At 40.9% G+C, this 20,075-nt stretch overlaps 1 non-coding gene across 1 annotated transcript; it reads left to right on the top strand.

Annotated features, from left to right (window-relative positions):
- Positions 1-16,831: 16,831 nt before the first annotated feature.
- Positions 16,832-16,942, top strand: LOC137775964 (U6 spliceosomal RNA). Its single transcript, XR_011076093.1, has one exon. It is a non-coding gene; the product is annotated as a U6 spliceosomal RNA (small nuclear RNA).
- Positions 16,943-20,075: the final 3,133 nt, after the last annotated feature.

Raw genomic sequence — 20,075 nt, forward strand, 5'->3', positions numbered from 1 at the left:
ACTTACCTGGGCATGTTGCTTCCAATCTCTTCACTCCACAGTCCATGCAGTAAAGGGCTGCCAGATTCATCTTCCTGCTCTGGCCAGACCGCCCCCCTGTTCAGAAGCCTGTGATGATTCTCCATTGCTTTCTGAATGAGGTGGACCCCTTAGCCTGGCATTCAGCTTAGCTGGCTGCAAATCCCCTTTCCGGTCCTGTCTCCTGTTATTCTCTGGCATATGCCCTGTATTTATATCTGTGCTTCTAAACACAGTGTGAGCGTTCGTGTCACTTTGACCTGACATCACACTCCTATCCCATACATGCAAGTTGTCCCTGTCATTCAAAAGCAAACTCAAATGCCAGTTCTTGTACAAAGTTCTCCCTGGCCCCTCACAGCTAGAAGTGATCCCTCCTGCTTTTAAAGCACGACAGCTAACACTGACATGCATCTTATTCTGTGTTAGGCACTCTCCTCGAGCTTTTACATATATTAACTAATTTCATCCCTACAACATCTATAAGGAAGGCATAGTTATTGTCCCTATTTTATAGTTAAGAAAACAGAGGCATATCCTTATCTTTCCCAAGGTTACACAGCAAATAACTGGCATAGTTGTGATTTGAACCGAGGTATTCTGACATCATTATCTGTGCTGTTACCTGCTCTGTTATGTTGCCTCTTGTGCAGTTTCATATTATTTTGCTCCTTGCTAATGGGACTTAGTACTTTTAATTTGATTGCTTGTAGATTTACCGTACTTGCCTGCTCTGCTTTTACCCCTGGTGAATCCATCTATTGTAACTGGAAATGAACCCATTAAGGGAGAATTCAGGGTATCCTGTTTCTGACAATGGCCAACATCCTTTTAAATTTTGTCCTAGTCTAGTCTTGGTTCTTAATTCTTGCTCCATTACTGCATTTACCTTACCTTTGTCTTCATTTCATATATTGGCCTTTGTGCTTGCTTCTTGTACCCCATGACAAATATAACTTCTCATATTGTTTCTTTATTTCTTTTCCTTGCACATATTTTAGCACATGTTTCTGTCCTCCTTGAGTTGCTACTGTGTCTGGCTTTCAGCCCTCAGACCCTAGGCTGACATGGGCCAACCTGGCTGGCCCTCTTCCCCCAGCTTTTCTTGGGAGAAAGAATCAGAAACTGCTAGATTATAAATTCTTAAAGGTAGATATTGTGTCAGACGTGTACCCCACAGAATAAGTATGGTGTCTTAGACATAGGAATTCAGTAATATTTTATTGAATAAAAGGATGAGCAAATGAAAGGGGCCACCATCAGCTTAGTTGTCCTTGACTGCCCACTGTGCCTTTTCTGATGACTTTTACCTTTAATCTATTTCTCACAGTAGCCTTTATGCTGAATTCAGATTCAGCCTCAGCTCCCCAAATCTGGTGGTTCCTGCCGTGACACAGCTGAGTTAAAACAGCAGGTGCTTATTAAATGCCATTATAGGCAGGGCACCAATGGAATATGACGTAAAATGCAGCTACTGATTTTAAAATAATTTCATTATCATTGTCTAATTAAAACTCAAATAGATAAAAAGTTGTTATGTTAAAATTCTAAGTTAAAAGTTTCAGACAAAGGTAGTTGTTCCAAGAAAGCACATGACTAAGCAACAAGTAAAAGGACAGACAGTAATTTTGGGGAAGAGGGCAGGGTTACTTCCGGCAAGGAGGGCTGATTTCAGAAGAATGTAGAACTTTACAATTTTTATTTAATTATTTATTTGTTTAAATTTTATTGGAGTATAGTTGATTTACAACGTTGTGTTAATTTATTTTTTAACTGCGGTGGGAAAACATAAAATTTACCATCTTAACTATTTTTAAGTGTACAGTCAGTAGCATTAAGCAAATTCACATTATTGTGCAACGGATCTCTAGGACTGTTTTGTCTTGCCAAACAGAAACCCTGTACCTACTAAAGGACAGCTCCCCCTTTTCCCCTCCTCCAGGCCTCTGGTAACCACCATTCTACTTTCTGTTTCTGTAAATCTGACTATTTTAGATCGCTCAGAGAAGTGGGGTCATACAGTATTTGCCTTTTAAAGAAGAATGTTGATTTTTAGCTATGTATTTAAAGATGGGAGGACTAAATAGGCAGAGATAAAAGGGGCTACATAAAGTACATGGGTTAGTATCATGTGAAAGCATGTGTTTTCTTTTTTTTAATTTTTTTAACATCTTTATTGGAGTATAATTACTTTACAATGGTGTGTTAGTTTCTGCTTTATAACAAACTGATTCAGTTATACATATACGTATGTCCCCGTATCTCTTCCCTCTTGCGTCTCCCTCCTTCCCACCCTCCCAATCCCACCCCTCTAGGTGGTCACAGAGCACCAAGCTGATCTCCCTGTGCTATGCGGCTGCTTCCCACTAGCTATCTATTTTACATTTGGTAGTGTATATATGTCCATACCACTCTCTCACTTTGTCCCAGCTTACCGTTCCCCCTCCCCGTGTCCTCAAGTCCATTCTCTAGTAGGTCTGCGTCTTTATTCCCATCTTGCCCCTAGGTTCTTCATGACCATTTTTATTTATTTATTTTTCTTTTATGTTCCACATGTATGTGTTAGCATACAGTATTTGTTTTTCTATTTCTGAGTTACTTCACTCTGTATGACAGACTCTGGGTCCATCCACCTCACTACAGATAACTCAATTTCGTTCCTTTTCATGGCTGAGTAATATTCCATTGCATATATGTGCCACATCTTCTTTATCCATTCATCTGTTGATGGACACTTAGGTTGCTTCCATGTCCTGGCTATTGTAAATAGAGCTGCAATGAACATTGTGGTACCTGACTCTTTTTGAATTATGGTTTTCTCAGGGTATCTGCCCGGTAGTGGGATTGCTGGGTCCTATGGTAGTTCTATTTTTAATTTTTTAAGGAACCTCCATACTGTTCTCCATAGTGGCTGTATCAATTTACATTCCCACCAACAGTGCAAGAGGGTTCCCTTTTCTCCACACCCTCTCCACAATTTATTGTTTCTAGATTTTTTGATGATGGCCATTCTGACCGGTATGAGATGATATCTCATTGTAGTTTTGGTTTGCATTTCTCTAATGATTAATGATGTTGAGCATTCTTTCATGTGTTTGTTGGCACTCTGTATATCTTCTTTGGAGAAATGTCTATTTAGGTCTTCTGCCCATTTTTGGATTGGGTTGTTTGTTTTTTTGATATTGAGCTGCATGAGCTGCTTGTAAATTTTGGAGATTAATCCTTTGTCAGTTGCTTCATTTGAAAATATTTTCTCCCATTCTGAGGGTTGTCTTTTTGTCTTGTTTATGGTTTCCTTTGCTGTGCAAAAGCTTTTAAGTTTCATTAGGTCCCATTTGTTTATTTTTGTTCTTACTTCCAATTCTCTAGGAGGTGGGTCAAAAAGGATCTTGCTGTGATTTATGTCATACAGTGTTCTGCCTATGTTTTCCTCTAAGAGTTTGATAGTGTCTGGCCTTACATTTAGGTCTTTATTCCATTTTGAGTTTATTTTTGTGTATGGTGTTAGGGAGTGTTCTAATTTCATTCTTTTACATGTAGCTGTCCAGTTTTCCCAGCACCACTTACTGAAGAGGCTGTCTTTTCTCCACTGTATTTTCTTCCCTCCTTTATCAAAGATAAGGTGACCATATGTGTGTGGGTTTATCTCTGGGCTTTCTATCCTGTTCCATTGATCTATATTTCTGTTTTTGTGCCAGTACCATACTGTCTTGATTACTGTAGCTTTGTAGTATAGTCTGAAGTCAGGGAGCCTGATTCCTCCAGCTCTGTTTTTCTTTCTCAAGATTGCTTTGGCTATTCGGGGTCTTTTGTGTTTCCATACAAATTGTGAAATTTTTTATTCTAGTTCTGCGAAAAATGCCATTGGTAGTTTGATAGGGATTGCACTGAACCTGTAGACTGCTTTGGGTAGTATAGTCATTTTCACTATGTTGATTCTTCCAATCCAAGAACATGGTATATCTCTCCATCTGTTTGTATCATCTTTAATTTCTTTCATCAGTGTCTTATAGTTTTCCGCATACAGGTCTTTTGTCTCCTTAGGTTGGTTTATTCCTAGATATTTTATTCTTTTTGTTGCAGTGGCAAATGGGAGTGTTTTCTTAATTTCACTTTCAGATTTTTCACCATTAGTGTATAGGAATGCAAGAGATTTCTGAGCATTAATTTTGTATCCTGCTACTTTACCAAATTCATTGATTAGTTCTAGTAGTTTTCTCGTAGCATCTTTGGGATCCTCTATGTATTGTATCATGTCATCTGCAAATAGTGACAGCTTTACTTTGTCTTTTCCAATTTGTATTCCTTTTATTTCTCTTTCTTCTCTGGTTGCTGTGGCTAAAACTTCCAAAACTATTTTGAATAATAGTGGTGAGAGTGGGCAACCTTGTGTTGTTCCCGATCTTAGTGGAAATGATTTCAGTTTTTCACCATTGGGGACGATGTTGGCTATGGGTTTGTCATATATGGCCTTTATTATGTTGAGGAAGGTTCCCTCTATGCCTACTTTCTAGAGGGTTTTTATCATAAATGGGTGTTGAATTTTGTCAAAAGCTTTCTCTGCATCTATTGAGATGATCATATGGTTTTTCTTCTTCAGTTTGTTAATATGGTGTATCACATTGGTTGATTTGCATATATTGAAGAATCCTTGCATTCCTGGGATAAACCCCACTTGATCATAGTGTATGATCCTTTTAATGTGCTGTTAGATTCTGTTTGCTAGTATTTTGTTGAGGATTTTTGCATGTATGTTCATCAGTGATATTGGCCTGTAGTTCTCTTTCTTTGTGACGTCTTTGTCTGGTTTTGGTATCAGGGTGATGGTGGCCTTGTAGAATGAGTTGGGAGTGTTCCTCCCTCTGCTATATTTTGGAAGAGTTTGGGAAGGATAGGTGTTAGCTCTTCTCTAAATGTTTGATAGAATTCGCCTGTGAAGCCATCTGGTCCTGGGCTTTTGTTTGTTGGAAGATTTTTAATCACAGTTTCAATTTCAGTGCTTGTGATTGGTCTGTTCATATTTTCTGTTTCTTCCTGGTTCAGTCTTGGAAGGTTATACCTTTCTAAGAATTTGTCCATTTCTTCCAGGTTGTCCATTTTATTGGCATAGAGTTGCTTGTAGTAATCTCTCATGATCCTTTGTATTTCTGCAGTGTCAGTTGTTACTTCTCCTTTTTCATTTCTAATTCTATTGATTTGACTCTTCTCCCTTTTTTTCTTGATGAGTCTGGCTAATGGTTTATCAATTTTGTTTATCTTCTCAAAGAACCAGCTTTTAGTTTTATTGATCTTTGCTATCGTTTCCTTCATTTCTTTTTCATTTATTTCTGTTCTGATCTGATCTTTATGATTTCTTTCCTGCCGCTAACTTTGGGGTTTTTTTGTTCTTCTTTCTCTAATTGCCTTAGGTGTAAGGTTAGGTTGTTTATTTGAGATGTTTCTTGTTTCTTAAGGTAGGATTATATTGCTATAAACTTCCCTCTTAGAACTGCTTTTGCTGCATCCCATACGTTTGGGGTTGTCCTGTTTTTATTGTCATTTGTTTCTAGGTATTTTTTGATTTCCTCTTTGATTTCTTCAGTGATCTGTTGGTTATTAAGTAGTGTACTGTTTAGCCTCCATGTGTTTGTATTTTTTACAGATTTTTTCCTGTAATTGATATCTAGTCTCATAGCGTTGTGGTTGGAAAAGATACTTGATACGATTTCAATTTTCTTAAATTTACCAAGGCTTGGTCTGTGACCCAAGATATGATCTATCCTGGGGCATGTTCCATGAGCACTTGAGAAGAATGTGTATTCTGTTGTTTTTCGATGGAAAGTCCTATAAATATCAATTAAGTCCATCTTGTTTAATGTATCAATTAAAGCTTGTGTTTCCTTTTTTATTTTCATTTTGGATGATCTGTCCATTGGTGAAAGTGGAGTGTTAAAGTCCCCTACTATGATTGTGTTACTGTCGATTTCCCCTTTTATGGCTGTTAGTATTTGCCTTATGTATTGAGGTCCTCCTATGTTGGGTACATAAATATTTAAAATTGTTATATCTTTGTTTTGGATTGATCCCTTGATCATTATGTAGTGTCCTTCTTTGTCTCTTGTAGTAGTCTTTGTTTTAAAGTCCATTTTGTCTGATATGAGAATTGCTTCTCCAGCATTCTTTTGATTTCCATTTGCATGGCATATCTTTTTCCATCCCCTCACTTTCAGTCTATATGTGTCCCTAGGTTTGAAGTGGGTCTCTTGTAGACAGCATATATATGGGTCTTGTTTTTGTATCCATTCAGCCAGTCTATATCTTTTGGTTGGAGCATTTAATCCATTTACATTTAAGGTAGTTATCGATATGTGTGTTCCTATTACCATTTTCTTAATTGTTTTGGGTTTGTTATTGTAGATCTTTTCCTTATGTTGTGTGTCCTGCCTAGAGAAGTTCCTTTAGCATTTGCTGTAAAGCTGGTTCAGTGGTGCTGAATTCTCTTAGCTTTTGCTTGTCTGTAAAGGTTTTAATTTCTCCGTCAAATCTGAATGAGATCTTTGCTGGGTAGAGTAATCTTGGTTGTAGGTTTTTCTCCTTCATCACTTTAAATATGTCCTGCCACTCCCTTCTGGCTTGCAGAGTTTCTGCTGAAAGATCAGCTGTTAACCTTATGGGGATTCCCTTGTGTGTTATTTGTTGTTTTTCCCTTGCTGCTTTTAATATTTTTTCTTTGTATTTAATTTTTGATAGTTTGATTAATCTGTGTCTTGCTATGTTTCTCCTTGGATTTATCCTGTATGGGACTCTCTCTGCTTCCTGGACTTGATTAACTATTTCCTTTCCCATATTAAGGAAATTTTCAACTATAATCTCTTCAAATATTTGCTCAGTCCCTTTCTTTTTCTCTTCTTGTTCTGGACCCCTATAATTCGAATGTTGGTGTGTTTAATGTTGTCCCAGAGGTCTCTGAGATTGTCCTCAATTCTTTTCATTCTTTTCCCTTTATTCTGCTGTGCGATAGTTATTTCCACTATTTTATCTTCCAGGTCACTTATCCATTCCTCTGCCTCAGTTATTCTGCTATTGATCCCTTCTAGAGAATTTTTAATTTCATTTATTGTGTTGTTCATCACTGTTTGTTTGCTCTTTAATTCTTCTAGGTCCTTGTTAAACGTTTTTTGTATTTTCTCCATTGTATTTCCAAGAGTTTGGATCATCTTTACTATCATTATTCTGATTTCATTTTCAGGTAGACTCCCTATTTCCTCTTCATTTATTAGGTCTGGTGGGTATTTGACTTGCTCCTTCATCTGCTGTGAGCTTCTCTGCCTTCCCTTTTTCCTTAACTTACTGTGTTTGGGGTCTCCTTTTCGCAGGCTGCAGGTTCGTAGTTCCCATTGTTTTTGGTGTCTTTCCTGAGTGGCTAAGGTTGGTTCAGTGGGTTGTGTAGGCTTCCTGGTGGAGGGGACTAGTGCCTGTGTTCTGGTGGATGTAGCTGCATCTTGTCTTTCTGGTGGGCAGGTCCACGTCTGGTGGTGTGTTTTGGGGTGTTTGTGGCCTTATGATTTTAGGCAGCCTGCCTGCTAATGGATGGGATTGTGATCCTGTCTTGCTAGTTGTTTGGCATAGGGTGTCCAGCACTGTAGCTTGCTGGTTGTTGAGTGGAACTTGGTCTTGGCGTTGAGATGGAGATCTCTGGGAGATTTTCACTGTTTGATATTACGTGGAGCTGGGAGGTCTCTTGTGGACCAGCGTCCTGAACTTGGCTCTCCCACCGCAGAGGCACAGCCCTGACGCCTGGCTACAGCACCAAAAGCCTGCAGTCCGCATGGCTCAGAATAAAAGGGAGAAAAGAAAGAAAGAAGAATATAAAATAAAATAAAGTTATTAAAATAAAAAATTAAAAATGGTTATTAAAAATTTTTTTTAAAGTAATAAAAAAAAAGAAAGAAAGAAAGAAGAGAGCAACCAAACCAAAAAACAAATCCACCAATGATAACAAGTGCTAAAAACTATACTAAAAAAAACCCGAGAAAACAAACAAACAAACAAAAAAACGGACAGACAGAACCCCAGGACAAATGGTAAAAGCAAAGCTATATAGACAAAATCACAGACAGAAGCATACACATACACACTCACAAAAAGAGAAAAAGGGGAAAAAATACATATAGCGGTGCTCCCAACGTCCACATCCTCAATTTGGGATGATTCGTTGTCTATTCAGGTATTCCCCAGATGCAGGTACATCAAGTTGATTGTGGAGATTTAATCCCCTGCTCCTGAGGCTGCTGGGAGAGATTTCCCTTTCTCTTCTTTGTTCGCACAGCTCCCGGGGTTCAGCTTTGGATTTGGACCCGCCTCTGAGTGTAGGTCACCTGAGGGCGTCTGTTCTTTGCTCAGACAGGACGGGGTTAAAGGAGCAGCTGATTCGGGGGTCCTGGCTCACTCAGGCCGGGGGGAGGGAAGGGTACGGATGCGGGGCGAGCCTGCGGCGGCAGAGGCCGGCGTGACGTTGCACCACCCGAGACTCACCGTGTGTTCTCCCGGGGAAGTTGTCCCTGGATCACGGGACCCTGGCAGTGGCGGGCTGCACAGGCTCCCAGGAGGGGAGGTGTGGATAGTGACCTGTGCTCGCACACAGGCTTCTTGGTGGCGGCAGCAGCCTTAGCGTCCCATGCCCATCTCTGGGGTCCGCACTGATAGCCGCGGCTCGCGCCCGTCTCTGGAGCTCCTTTAAGCGGCGCTCTGAATCCCCTCTCCTCGCGCACCAGGAAACAAAGAGGTAAGAAAAAGTCTCTTGCCTCTTCAGCAGCTCCAGGCTTTTTCCTGGACTCCCTCCCGGCTAGCTGTGGCACACTAGCCCCCTTCAGGCTGTGTTTACGCCACCAACCCCAGTCCTCTCCCTGGGATCCGACATCCGAAGCCCGAGCCTCAGCTCCCAGCCCCCGCCCGCCCCGGCGGGGGAGCAGACAAGCCTCTCGGGCTGGTGAATGCTGGTCGGCACCGATCCTCTGTGCGGGAATCTCTCTGCTTTGCCCTCCGTACCCCTGTGGCTGCGCTCTCCTCCGTGGCTCCGAAGCTCCCCCCCTCCACCACCTGCAGTCTCCACCCGTGAAGGGTCTTCCTACTGTGTGGAAACCTTTCCGCCTTCACAGCTCCCTCCCACTGGTGCAGGTCTCATCTCTATTCTTTTGTCTCTGTTTTTTCTTTTTTCTTTTGCCCTACCCAGGTACGTGGGGAGTTTCTTGCCTTTTGGGAGGTCTGAGGTCTTCTGCCAGCGTTCAATAGGTGTTCTGTAGGAGTTGTTCCACAAGTAGATGTATTTCTGATGTATTTGTGGGGAGGAAGGTGATCTCCACGTCTTACTCTTCCACCATCTTGAAGCTCCTCCAAAGCATGTGTTTTCTAACATGTACTGAGATAGAAGCCAAGTCATCATCTTCCTTATTTGTTTTCCTTGGGGCAATTTCCTCTTAGGTTATGGATATTTTGATTGCTGTTTGCTGTGATTGTCTATATGTGACTTTAGCTGCAGTTCCCAACTCAGGAGGGATCTTTGGGCATCAGTTATATGACTTTTCAGTGTATATTGTGGTCCAGAAGAAAAAGAAGCACCTGCCTATGGCCTAAAAGCCTGGACACTGGGTTCGTTTGTTTTCACTTGAACTGTGATGGAATGGAGTATTTTGATTTGTCATTGAAACAAAGGTTTTTTTTTCTTTGAAAAACCAGAGCATTACAATGGGAAATTTATGCGTGGGTTTATACAATTATGAGCACAGGCACATGTATAACAAATTTCAACACGTGTTTTACTGTTGTACTATTCTTTTAACCAACAATTCCATGTCATTGGGAAATGGTAAATATCTTTTATCTATGGTTTGCAAGAGACAAGGCTCTGACATAGCTCTGGTTCTTTCAGCTACAGTATCTTCTTGAGTTTTGTGCTTAATCTTTCTGGACAGGACATGTGACTCTCCTTCACATTTGGGCAGGAACAGACCTCTTATGAGGCACCACCACAATTCCATATGCCACCTTAGTGTGGATTAGGAAAAGTAGCTTCCTCCTCAAGACACATAATTTCTCTCTGACAGAATATTGTCTTGATAGAGCAAAATGCTTTGCTGCCACCTGCTAGAACATTGTAATAATAACTCAGTCAACTATATGAACAATGGCCTCTAGGGTTGTGCAGTATACAGCCTGCACAACTACATGCAAAGGTCCTTCAAAAGCACAAAGGCAGGGAACAGAAATGGAGCAGCCCACCTGGGTCACTCTCTGTAAAGACACAGGCATTAACACACACAAATCTGTGTCCTGTAGATGTGTCAGAGGGTAGAAACAAGATGGAAATCTGGAAGCTGGGTCTCAATATTATGAGATAGGCAGAAAATGAGAGGTAAGTATGGCACCAAAATGGGGACCTGGGAAGTTGGGGTTGCCAAGAGCTGGGACTTGGGTGGTATTGAAATATGCATGTATGCAGAAATTTCGGACAGGGAATGGAGGTATTTGAAGCAGCTTTTTACAGAATCATAGTGCCAGTTTGCATAGCGGTATATATAGTTAATTTAAATTAACAAGAATGGGGCAGATATCAGTCATGTCGTCAGTAGTAATAATAATAATATTAGCTGACATTTGTGCAGTGCTTCAGAGTTTATAGGACTTTTTAATGTTTTTAATGCATATCTCATTTTGATATTTTCATGTACCTTTTAAGGCAGGGGAACTGTTATTTATCCCAATTTTATAAATAAGGATTAATAAGTTTACATGACCTGTTTAAGGTCATATGTTTGACAAAGATAGGTTTTTAAATCAAATTCTTCTGAGTCCATGATATTTTTTATTATACTGTGATTTCTTTTTTCTGATAAAGTTCCACCAAAATATGCTGATTACACTGTTCCCTAGACTTCCATTGCAAGGAATCAAATTTATTTCCCTTTATTTCTGGGCACAGAATACAGACCCCATTCCCAGCCAAATTACTAAATGGGAGAAACTGATATTGGCCACTTCCAGGCCTGGCCCACAATGCAAAGCTTTTCTCCTCCTCTCTTACCCTCTTCATGTCAACACCCCTGGCAGCTTTAGAAACCACGTACTGCAGATGGGAAAGCCTCCCTCAACTTGAGTCTTTGAATACTTACATGGAAAAGAGCCCTTCCTCTTCTAAGAGATAAACTTCTATTGAGTTTATTGAGTAAGAAATAAACTTCTATTAAGCCACTGAGCTTTGGGGTTTTATCTGTTTCTTACAGCAGCTAGTATTATCCTAATAAGGTACTCTCTTTACATTATTTACATTTAGCCTCTACTGTGTAAGCATTTCTGTCTTAGTTGCTTATCTGTGACTGAGGTTATTTAGGGTAGGTACCTACCTTTTCCCTCAAGGCTGCTTTTATACCCTTAATTCCACTTTCTCTCTAGTCCTTTGAAGCACATGGAATTAGGCTGTACTGCTTTGCCCCCCAACCTCCCCCCCTTTTTTTTTTTTTACAGTGATCTACTTTCTTCTCCATCATTTTCCCCATGCATTGAGGATTTTAGTCATTAGTTTACTAAATTTATCACGTCACTATTTCTGTCTATTGTTTGACCACCTCTTCTTACTTCTCCAGTTCACTTACTCTAGGGTAAGTGAGTAAGTAGAGAATGGTTCTGCTCCAGTAATTCTTGGACACCATTAGGAACCCCAGTCCGTTGACCTTCCTACCATCTCACTGGCGAATATCCATCTTTACCTGGTTAAGATTTCTCAGTCTGTTGTTAAATAGTTTCCATGTACACACATTGAGCTCCCTTGCCCCACTCCTTCTGTTTTTGCCTGGCAAAATTCCAACCCTCAGTAAATTCAGCTTTCTTCCTATTTCACTCCGGCATCAGCACAACTGAACATAGCTGGAAAAAATGCAACAGTGCTTACTGGTTTAACTTTAAATTTATGCCCACAAACCTCAACTGAATTTGGTGTCTGACCCTTCTCTACTTTCCACATACTTTTTTCCCCCAGGGATTCCATCTAGTGCTGTGGCTTTAAAGATGTCATATGTGATTGACTCCCGAGTGTATATACCCTTGGTCTGTTACAACAACTCACCTCTGCTCTTGTAGTATGAAAGCAGTCACAGACAATACACAAATGAACACATATAGCTATGTTCCAATAAAGCTTTATTTACAAAAACGGGTGGTAGGTCACATTTGACTTAACAGGTGCAGACTGCCAACCCCTGATTTAAATCATTATTGTTGTATTGCCTGGATTAAATGAATGACCAAACAAATGAATGGACCAGTGAATGAATGACAACCTCTTTGGCAGCAGCCAGCCTTCTCCTGCTTTGGTCCCCTTAGTTCTGTCATGAATATTCATGAGACTGCTAGAAAATCACATCACTGCATGAGGGAAAAACACCACAATCACTCTTTAGGGCTGAGTGAGGAGCACATGGGGACAAACCTTACAAGTGTAGTGTTTTGCTCCCAAGATGGGTCAGGTGAGCAATGTCCTTAGCTCCCTGAGACTCTACTTGGATGGCTAAGGGATCTAAATTATAACTGTCTGTTTAGGGAAACTGTCCCCTCCAGGATGAAGTCCTAACATTTCTCACCAGGACCTTCACGATCTGTCCTGCGTTCACTTGTCCAGTGTCATTATTTTCTCCCCTTTGCCCCCTCACGTAACATGGCAGAGCTTGCAGGTTTGGGGACATGCAGGCTCTCTCTCACTTTTAGGTCCGTGTGCATCCTTTCCTTTCTGCCTGGAAAACTCGTAACCACCTCCCTTCAATGGCCAGGCTCACCAGAAGTTGTTCTTTAGGACTCTGCCTGGATGCTATTTTTCTTCTGGAAATTGTTCTAAACACGCCATGACAAGTGGTTGTCCTTGCTCTGGGTGCAATAATCTCTTGCTTGTTCCAGTAGTAGCTTTTATCGCTTTGCATAGAAATCGCTCTTTTGCTAGTCTGTCTCCCTAATAGTGTGAGTGTATGGAGGGTGGGCGCTATCTTGTGCTCATTAAGCCCAGCACATTATACAGTGCCTGGCATGGAGCAGTCCCTCAGTAAATATTTGTTGAATGAATGAATGACTACGTGATAAACCTCAGATCTTTTGTAGGAGTGTCTGATGTTCTGTAAACCTTGATATCTCAGGTGGGAGGGGGGATGCCCTCTCGTCCCAGCTCAGCAGACTGGGTAAATGACTATGTCTACTTCTAGCTGGGAAGTATAAGTATAGCACGTGTCTCTCAAGAGTATTAACCACCTGGAAAAGCAGGTTTCTTGGAAATAAGGTTGGGTGGCTGGCTGTAGTCCTAGAGGCATATAAAGTCAGTGGCTATGTGTATGTAGAAAAAGCTTGACCATGGAGTCAGACTAATTTAAGTTCGTGTATCATTTTTTCCACTTTTTAAGTTTTCTGAGGTCCAATTTCCTGATCTGTAAAACAGGGATAAGAATTTATGTCCTGTAAGATTTCAGCAGTATGGGAAAGGGGTTAAAGATAATATACCTATTACAGTGTCATCTGGTAGGTCCTAATCACGAATGGTAGCTTCAGCCATTGAGTCTTATTGTAACCCTTTGATCACCACATTAGGGAACCCCAGTGTCAGGATTGCTTACAAAAAATGAAGAGGCTGTCTTGAGTCAATTTCATGACACCACCAACATTTAATAGCAGCAGCTGCAGATGGGGATTGTCTGCACTGATGGATTTTCTGTCCCTGGTAAGGTTGAGGCAAACATTACAAGGCTCTAAAGTTCCCATAAGTATATTTTATTATTATTTTTTTTAATTAATTAATTAATTTATTGGGCTGCGTTGGGTCTTCATTGCTGGGCTTGGGCTTTCTCTAGTTGTGGCGAGCGGGGGCTACTCTTCATTGGAGTGCGTGGGCTTCTCATGGTGGTGGCTTCTCTTGTTGAGGAGCATGGGCTCTAGGTGCGCGAGCTTCAGTAGTTGTGGCACGTGAGCTCAGTAGTTGTGACTCGCGGGCTCTAGATCGCAGGCTCAGTAGTTGTGGCACACGGGCTTAGTTGCTCTGCGGCATGTGGGATCTTCCCGAACCAGGGATCGAACCTGTGTCCCCTGCATTGGCAGGCGGATTCTTAACCACTGTGCCACCAGGGAAGTCCCCCATAAGTATATTTTAATATGTAAGTCTTGGCTACTTGAAAACAAAGCATGTGAACCCACGCATGTGCTCATGTGCGTGCACACACACGCACACGCACACACCTGAGAATTTCTCCATTTAATTTGTTTTATCTTCATTTGCCATTGTTTAGGAATGCATTAGAGACATGAGAGACTGATTACTAAGTCATATAATATTTTTCTTCAAAACAACAGCACTGAGATAAGTGCTGGTGTTACTTCCAGCTTCTCCTTGCTGATATTAAAATTTACCCGGGAGGTGGTCAGTTGGCAGAAGAGCTCACCACTTGCAAGGAGAGTGTTGGAGCAAGAGCATTCCTTTTCTGGTGGATATCTGTGAGGCTGGGGAGGAAAGCTTTTCAGGTGTTTTCCATGGCTGCCAATTCCCCTAATGTCTTGGGTGCCACAAATGGATTTTCCTCTGCCAGCACATTTAGTTTACAAGATGATCCTTGCACAAAACACTGCGGTTACATTTATGAGAACATATGGAAAATTAAACCACTGACCCAGCAGTCAAATAAAACTTCCCATCAGTTAGTGAGCTTGTTCTTAGCTTTTGTGAAAGCAAACAAGCCCTTTGTCCCTTAATTTTCCAAATAAATGCTCTTGCAACAAATAGGAGCTTTATGGGTCCAGAAGGGGAGGCGAGCGACAGAAGTGTGGCAGCCCAGGGAGATCAAAGTCTTCCCTCTGATTATTGGACACAGGTTAGGGCTCTTGTGTCTCGTTCTACTAACACAGGTCTGGCATCTGTGGCAGCTCCTTGGGACATTCCTTGGTAAATCAGAACCCTAGATAAGTTGGACATAAGGTCTCACGATGACTTGGACTTCACCCAGGCAGGCCTCAGGTGGGACCTGCTCCATGTGGTGACTTATGTTAAGCAGGTAAAATGCCTTATTTGGTACCAAAAGGAGCCTCCGTGTTTCTTCACGGGCAGCGTAAAGAAAGAACACATATGTCAGCCTACCCGCTATCATCTGCGATACTGTCGGGAAGAGAGAATGGGAATAGAAGAGAAATAGAACGTATTTAGTGGGCTGTCCTGTCCACCAGCCACACTTTTCACAGAACTTCTAACACGTGGAAAAATCTTGTGATTTTACCATTCTGGTCATCTTTGGAGAGCTTCTGTGTTTGTTATCATCATTATTATCAATCGTCTAATGAGCTACTTGCAGGATGCTGTGGCAGGAGCTAAGGAGGATACCAAGAAAGAAGTATGAGACATAATCCTTGCTGGGGATGACATGTCCACATGCTAGTGGTCAGACCTGGCTGGGGGTAGCCTTCTGGGAGGTGGGAGTGGGACAGGGAGCTCACCGGGCCCTTGAACTCAGATAATTTGGGACTTTGAAACATACGTCCAGGAATCCTTTTTCTATAGGGCATGCAAATCTTTTTAGAATACTGGCTGGGGAAAATGGGGGAGGCTTTGGCCCTGGTGAGTCAGCCCCCCAACCCTTGATTATTTCCAAGGCTGCTGAATGAAAACCAAAGTGAAAATATATCTACAGTATAAGGCAGGATATCACGTGTGCATAGCGGTGCCCACGTGCAGCACCCCGTAGGAACTTAGATTCTTCTATTTGCTTTTGGCTTTTGAAAATTTATGCGTGTTGGTTAATATATGTCCTGTGGCAAACCATGCTTTGATCTTGAGTCCTTCTCAAGTTGTCTCAGGCCTTCTTTTCCTGCATTTAATTTTCTTTAACATTTCCTACCACTCTCACAGGAAGGTGGAGACATTCAGATGCCTTTTACAGCAGGGAACTAATGTGCTCAGGTATGATGGGAGCACTTTTTCCAGGTTTTCTCCCATAGACCTAACTCTGAACCGACAACTCCCTCATTTGTGTTTTCATTCTTTCTCCCTCGGCACTTCGTATAATACTTTGTTGCACGTATGAGCTTAAACTTCTGTCTACTAGATTATAAGCTTCTTGAGGACAGGAACCACATCTCTTCACTTCTGTATACCCAATGCCTAGCACAGTATGTAGTAAGGGACCCCCCCCCATTCAATATCCGTGAATGAGAATTTAGGAAGCCTTCCCAGATTATGGGAAAGGACTCATCTGAACCTCACCCTCCCTGATTATTCTTGACAAGTGATTATTTCTACATTACGACAGGCAATTCAATATCAGCATAAACTGAGGGAACAAGGAATGCAGTGACTCTAAAATCATTATTATATGGTCTCAGAGTACATTGGTGGTAACATTGCTTTACTTTCATAGTAAGCTAGATTATTATTAGTTAATGTCTGTCTCCAGAATGCATTTCAATTAATGGAAGGGGAAGCAACTCTCAGGTGTGTTGGATGAGGGATTAATGACTGTTGTTAACATTTCAATTGGAGAGTTTACATGTGGTTGAAAATCTATACTATGTACACCTTGATAGAATATATGTTTATTATTTTCATTATTTTTCGACTGCCTACTGTGTGCTAAATACTCTCTTGGCAGGCTCTTTCCTGAATGAGTTCATAATTTACTTCAGAGATTTGGCTATGGATGTAATTTAATGTGATTGGACAGAAAAATGACTCCATCAATCAAATTGATATATTTGTAAATTAAAATAGATGAATCGGGATTTATGCTCCTACAGTACATTTATTATAATAAATATTAGAAGTCTAGTGCTCGCTTTGGCAGCACATATACTGAGATTGGAATATATTTTACACTGAAGATTAGCATGGCCCTTGTGCAAGGATGACATGCAAATTTGGGAAGCAGTCCATATTTTTAAAAAATATATTAGAAGTCTACATCTAGGCTACATTAAATTAATGAATGAATATTTTAATAAAAGAAAAGGTCATTAAAAAAATTCACTTTCAAGTCAGAAAGAGAAAAACAAATACCGTATGCTAACACATATGTATGGAATCTAAAAAAAAAAAAAAAAAGGTTCCGAAGAACCTAAGGGCAGGACAGGAATAAAGATGCAGACGTAGAGAATGGACTTGAGGGCACGGGAAGGGGGAAGGGTAAGCTGGGACGAAGTGAGAGAGTGGCATGGACATATATACACTACCAAATGTAAAATAGATAGCTAGTGGGGGAAAAAAAAATTCACTTTCAAGTTACTTAGCTTATAGGATTTGTCCTAAATCTACTCATAATTTGAGAACATATGTGTAGGCTGTGTTTTCTTTGGACCTTGACTGTTGTGTAAAATGATTATCTAGTAATTGAAATAGTGCAGAACTTCCTTTACTTTGAAGTGCATGTATGTTTGGGCACATTTCTGCTGAGGTAGTGCAGAGTGATCATTTTCTTTGCTTTTCTTGTATTAATACGGCAGAAACTTTTTCAGTAAGAGAAGCTGGTTGCAATTTCAGCTGTAAAATAGGCAAAGAAGAACTTTCTGAGCAAAACAAAATTCTCTTCTATTTAGTTGACCAGAAGGAGGCTCCCTCCCACCTCACTGTATAAAGTTAGACTAAAAACTTCTAAACTTACTTCTTCCTAGGTGGTTCTAATGTTTCCCAAGCCGTCTCTATCACTGGTGGTGGCAGGGACAGTGCCCTGAAGTTTTCCCTGGAGGAACAGAATTTAACTTTGCATCATGGATAAAAAGTGAGTGTAAAGTGTCCTTTCCTTCCACCAGCTCAGTCATATATTTCTCTTCTAGTTGAAAAACAATTAATAAAAATGTTAGGCTAAAACTCTCCTCACTAACTTGGGCTATCTCAACCTTCCTTAGCTTAATTGTTATGGCTTTGTTTTTCAAGATTGTCCTTAAATATCCAATACAATATTTTAAAAATTAATATTTTGAGATGAATCAGTAGGCGTTTGGATTTTTGAAAGTGTAGTTATTGCCTCTACCTACCGATCCCTCTTTGTACGTAAGAGACATTCTATGTATCTGTGTATCTATAAGTAAGAGGCATTTCTGATGTTTATAACATAGGATAACCACATTCACCCCAGATGCTCTAATTACATTGCTTTTTTTTTTTTTAATTAAGTAATTTATTTATTTATTTTTGGCTGTGTTGGGTCTTCGTTTCTGTGCGAGGGCTTTCTCCAGTTGCGGCAAGCGGGGACCACTCTTCATCGCAGTGCGCGGGCCTCTCATTCTCGCGGCTTCTCGTTGCGGAGCACAGGCTCCAGACGCGCAGGCTCAGTAGTTGTGGCTCACGGGCCTAGTTGCTCCGCGGCATGTGGGATCTTCCCAGACCAGGGCTCAAACCCTTGTCCCCTGCATTGGCAGGCAGATTCTCAACCACTGCGCCACCAGGGAAGCCCCCTACATTGCTTTTATCAATAAAGAAGCCATTAGTAGATTCAGAATACTGAACAAAAGGTCCAAAATCCTTGGAGAGTAAAGAGGGGTGTGAAGATGCAACCATCGGTACATAGTCCACTGTATGATGTCGTGAGATCATTTTTAATCAGTTGATTTTTGAGTTGTCACGGAGGGCAGTTTATGAGGTTATTGCGAAAAATAGGATTGTCGCTCTTCTGAGAAGCCTTGGCCTTTAACGATGGAGCAGAGCTGTTTATGAAATACCCAACTGTGACTAATTTTGGAGGAGTAACATCTCACATAAATTGTCTCCTGGAGATGCGGTCGGAGCCAGCGATCAGAATGATGAGTTTGTCTGTGCTAATTGTACCTTTGAGGGCTTATTCCTAGACAGTACAGAGTAGATCAGTGCTGAATTTCTAACCTCTCTTTGCCATGAAGATTCTGGTTGCTGAGAACTGTGGTAGGCAGAATAATGACCTTGAAGACGTCTGTGCCATAATCTCTGGAACCTGTGAATATGTTATGTTACATGGCAAAAAGAGCTTTGCAGATGTAATTCAGGTTATAGATATTAAGATAGGGAGATGATCATGGGTGGGCCCAGTCTAATCACATGATCCCTTAAAAGCAGAGAACTTTCTCCAGCTAGAGGAAGACGCAGCAGAAGGAAAAGCCAGAGAATGCCAAGCGTGAGAAGGATTCTATGCACTGTCAGTCATTCTGAGATCTAAGGGGTCACATGTGAGGACTGAAGAGAAGCTTTCAGAGCTAAGGACCACCCCTGGTTGACAGCCTGTAGGGAAATGGGGACCTTAGTCTTACAACCCCAAGGAACTGAACCCGGCCAACAAGAAGAATGAGCTCGGAACTGGATTCTTCCCCAGACCTCTAGGTAAGGCGTGCAGCCCTGCCAACACCTTGATTTTACCTTGGCAAACCCCATGTGAGACTTACACCCTACAGAAACTGAGATAATAAAGTTGTATTGCGCTAAGTCACCAAGTTTGTGGTACTTTGTTACAGTAGCAACAGAACACTAAATCAGAAAATATTTGGAAATTAGCACCTTTTTGTTAATTATCACTTAGTAAATTTTGTATCCTACATGGACCTTGACTTGCAGAATGGGACATTGACTCCCAGTTGTACAGTTGGTCTCAGGCATCTGTGGACCCATCTATACACATTCATTTCAAGAACAAGTTCATGAGGGTTCAGAATCATACCAGTTAAAAAAAAAAAAAAAGAAAGAATCATACCAGTTCACTTAGGACGCTATTATATCTGCAGTCCCTGTGGTATGACATATTCTTGCCTTTAAATAAAGGATTCAAAATAAACAATGAAAGCATAGTGATTGAATGACTTCGACTATGTCATTTTATGTGATGACTTGGAGTTTTATCTGTGTTTAAAATTTAAAACAGTAAAGCAAGAGGAAAAAAAAAAAGAAAATATTTGGAAGGCAACGGTACTTCTGTTGGATTGTTACTTTCGTAGTGGACCGTTACAGTGAATCATGCCTCCATGAATTTAGTCCAGTGACTCTGGGCTTTAGCCACGGGATATTAACAAAGGGAATAATAACAGAGGCTTGGCAAATGTATTTGTTTCCTATA

This window comes from Eschrichtius robustus, chromosome 13, assembly GCF_028021215.1.
Source record: "Eschrichtius robustus isolate mEscRob2 chromosome 13, mEscRob2.pri, whole genome shotgun sequence".
NCBI classification, from domain to species: domain Eukaryota; kingdom Metazoa; phylum Chordata; class Mammalia; order Artiodactyla; family Eschrichtiidae; genus Eschrichtius; species Eschrichtius robustus.